We start from the raw sequence: 4,246 nt of genomic DNA on the forward strand, positions 1-4,246 counted from the left end.
AGGTATAATCGTGAAACATATTGAATCCTATCATCCATGCGTAAGTCATTACCGAAGACATAATGCTCCCAATGTAAGATATCTGTCTAGGAAATTAACGATAAAACAAATGTTCCACGATTTTAATTCAAAATGCCCAGGAATTTGCAAAATAGATATCTACCGAGAAGTTATGAAGGCTATGAATATTTCATCGCGCCCACCAAAGTCTGACGCTTGTGAAGAATGTACGCTATATAAAAATAACTCTAATGGCAACCATAGTACTAGTAGCAAAGATGACAGGACTCTAGAGAAATTAATTATACATCGATCTAAAGCAGAGAAGGCCAATAGTAAGTACAAGGCAGATTCTGAGGAAGCAAAAACTATATTTTCAACTAAATAAAAATTTTATTGCTTCCTATCATGTCGCAAATAAAATCCAGTTTTTTATAAGCAGGCTTGTGGTATTTAATGAAACGTTTGCTTCTTTGGGTAATGCTAATCATTATTAAAGTTACTGCGTTCTCTGGCACGAGGCAATTGGAAGTAGAAAGGCAGAAGCAATAACCGATTCGATATTGAAAATAATTTCCCAGCAACGTGATGTTCCTAAATTTGTATTTTGGGCAGACAACTGCACAGCACAAAATAAGAACTGGGTTCTCTACACAACATTAATTAACATCGTCAATCGAAACGAAGGTCCTTCTAAAGTAATAATCAGATACCTGACAAAAGGCCACACTCATATGAATGCCGATGGAGTACATGGAAACAGAGAAAAAAATTCTAAAACATAGAAATGTCTGCGACTTTCAGGAATTATGCGACTTAATACAGTCTAGCAGGGCAAACTTGAATGTGATTCAGTTAACGGAATTTCACGGCTGGGAAAATAAGAAAAAAATATTCACCAAAGGTTCTGGTAACAAGACAATGAAAGACTGCCCAAGTAGCAATTTTTCGACGCATTGGTTGTCAGTACAAACAAATGCACTGTATACAACGTTGCCCGAGAGCATTTTCAGTTGTTTCGGCCAACGTCCCCTATCCCGACTGACATTACGATGTTACAACCTTTAGTTATACGGGCAACTAATTTATTACCATTGTGACAACTACATATCACAGTTCAGTTTTTTCAACAATCGCAACGACTTAAAAATGTTATAATGCTAAACTAATTTAAGCCCTGGCCGACTCTAGTAGAGTAGTTGTCTGTCACGTCACGACCCTCTGTTGTTCTAGAGGTGTGACACGTTTGCGACAACTTCCAGAGGAGAAAAAGAATTTACTTTATAACCTTATTTTTTTATTATTATTATATATTTTATTTTGATGGAAATTTTCGATTTATTTAACAACCTGTTTATTTGTTTTTTTTAATAGCTGGTTTCCATTCCATTGTTTTATCAGTAGATTTGAGATTTGATAACCTTAATCTTTGTAACAGCTTTCGTAGACAGGGTTGCCAGGTCAGTTTTTACTCTTTCAGTAGTTTTGTTTTCACAAAATCAGTAGATTCTTTTTAGGCCATGTAAATATACAGTAATACAAGTGATATGCTCATCCGTCCTAAATGTCCCAAGAGGAATGCCACAAAATTGGAAACCTAATTATTCCAAACCACCAATTACCATTTTTTAGCTAAAATCTACTGAATCAAAAACTAAAATATTAAGGATTTTTTGGGATATATTTGGGATTTTTCATAATAAAAACAACAGCTAACTTAAGGGGATAGGCGCAAAATGTCGTCTGTTAAAATGTTCAATGTATTTTAAATGTTTTCATTTTTTGCGAATCCTTAGAAAACTAATAGTATTTTTGAAAAATTTAAACGCACAAAGAAAGATTACACGTTATTACCGAGGAACGAAAGTCCCTGAAAACTTCTATAATGTTTATTTTAATAAGTTACAGGGGTGAAAAAAAGAAAAATTTAGTGTGACTTTTAATTCCAAATATCTCGTTCAAAAGAAACGTTTTGGTTTTTCTAAATAATGCAGTCTTTCATTCTGCGTTTAAATTTGTCAAAATACCTATTATAGTTTCCTCATGATTTGAAAAAAATGGATCAAATTCTGTTGAAATATACTAAAAATCTACTAAAAAATATTGCCTACTAATGGTTTGTTTTTAACCAAGAGGAGTGATTCAAATTTACCGCGCTGTAATGCTTGTTTGTAATTGGTCCAACTGCAGGCAAGTTTACTCCACTCTTATAAAATTTTGACACTAATGACATTTATCAAATTTTGACACTAGTGGAATTTCATAGGTTAGTTAAGTTATACCGGCGATTTTTTGTGTTAACTGTGTTATTCCTTTAATGATTGTTAGTCTGCTTTTATATTAAAAGCAGTGGTTTTTAGAACTCTTTAGCGACGTATTAATATAATATAATATTTATGGATTACCGTTGAGGGCCGACATAATCAACCAAAAAAGAAGATGTATTTGGTTATTATTCTAGTGACTTTCTTAGGCGTGAATCTGTCTTTTAAGTTTACTCCTCCTGGTTAAAAAATAAACTATAGAATTTTTTAAAAAATATCAAAAATCTACCAAAAAAGTAGAAATCCACTAAATGTGGCAACGCTGTTAATGAGAATGATACACTTTTGACACTGGTCACATGACCTCTGTCACCCAATAAGAGGGTGCGTTCTAAAATGGTTTTGATAGTCGGCGCGGTCGGGTGTAGTTGGCGATTGGACTTTTAAGTTGTCTTATCCGTCTAAGGTTGGTTATAAGGTATTTTTTAGTAATATTGGTAATATTGTTTAATGCGCCATTTTGGTTTTACTTGAGATTTTTGGGATGTAAAGAAAATGAAAACATAGAATATAAAAAATGCAGGCATTTTCTGATACTTTTAAAAGCACCATCAATACATTAAATTTATACAGAACATCTTTAACATAAATTTTGACTTTTATATTAAAATTTGATTTTTTAAATTTGCATATTTTTTGTCAAAAATGTCATAAAAATAAGGAGCGCGTGTGTTTTTTAAAGGTGAAATATCCATATTTGACGGTAATCTGAGATGCGTTTATAAATTTCACATCAGGTAATAAGTCCTTTATGTATTTATATAAATTTAAATACCCAATACGATGTCAAAACAGTTTACTTTTTGGTTTTCGCATTCACCATACAGGTGTTAAAAATATAGGTAAAAAAACATAACTAGTCTGACTCCTTGAGCAACCATTGCACGCGGAGGTGCTTTTTATAGTCGCTTCAGTTGTCTTATGCAACGCTTACGAAACGACGTTGCTTACAGGAGGTTGCCTAGGCAACGTCAAGACAACTCAAAAATCGTCCACCAAATCAGTGCAGAATAGGGTCGTCTTCTAGGCAATAACAACGTTGTAAGAAAACGTTGCCACGCGGTAGAAAACGTTGTCGCGTCGACAAATTGCTACTTGGGTCGCATAGGAGAAAAAGCTACTTCAGAAGTTTTACATAAAAAAGAGAAAGAAAATACAAAAGCATTGACACCTGAAATGATTGGACAGACCTATAATATTACAAAATAAAAATTAGATAAATTATTTTATTTTAATAATGTATCTCTGTCTTTTTCAAATTATTATAATGTATAATAAACCAGTGTCATATTGTGGGAAAACTATGGGTGATACGTAAAATCTAATTTCAGATTGTTTTTTAGCGCCAAAAAATACATAGGATTCACATAAATTTGTAAAAAAAGTTTTATAATTTTTTTTTGTTGGCCTGTGTAATTAGTAAAAAATTATTTGTTTTTTAGAATTAAAGTGTGGAAAATTAACACGGAGTATTATTGATTTGCCTTAATGTGTAATAGAAAATAATAAAATAATAATAATTAATATTTATTAACATCTATTCCTGGACTATAACCTTTACCCACACTCAAATGACTCGGACTCAGCATAGTAAACTCGCCGCAGGTAAAAACCAGGGACCTGCATAGGGATTACGTACACTCGATACGCATCGTATCCGCCATGTTTTCCCATAAGACGCTATGGGAAAACATGGCGGATACGATGCGTATCGAGTGTACGTAATCCGGGCCCGGATTACGTACACTCGATACGCATCGTATCCGCCATGTTTTCCCATAAGGCGCTACAGTAAAACATGGCGGATACGATGCGTATCGAGTGTACGTAATCCGGGCCCTGGTAAAAACAAGTCTGCAAACTTTTTATGATTCAGCACAGATCGCTACAATTCGTGATTTCGCAGTTGCTGATAGTCACCT

The 4,246-nt window shown here is 33.6% G+C and overlaps 1 protein-coding gene across 1 annotated transcript in view; it reads right to left on the minus strand.

Moving 5' to 3' along the window:
- Nucleotides 1–4,246, minus strand: part of LOC114341392 (leucine zipper putative tumor suppressor 2 homolog) — a 621,793-nt gene that overhangs the window by 556,226 nt on the left and 61,321 nt on the right. The gene's annotated exons all lie outside the window — the stretch shown is intronic.

This window comes from Diabrotica virgifera, chromosome 5, assembly GCF_917563875.1.
Source record: "Diabrotica virgifera virgifera chromosome 5, PGI_DIABVI_V3a".
NCBI classification, from domain to species: domain Eukaryota; kingdom Metazoa; phylum Arthropoda; class Insecta; order Coleoptera; family Chrysomelidae; genus Diabrotica; species Diabrotica virgifera.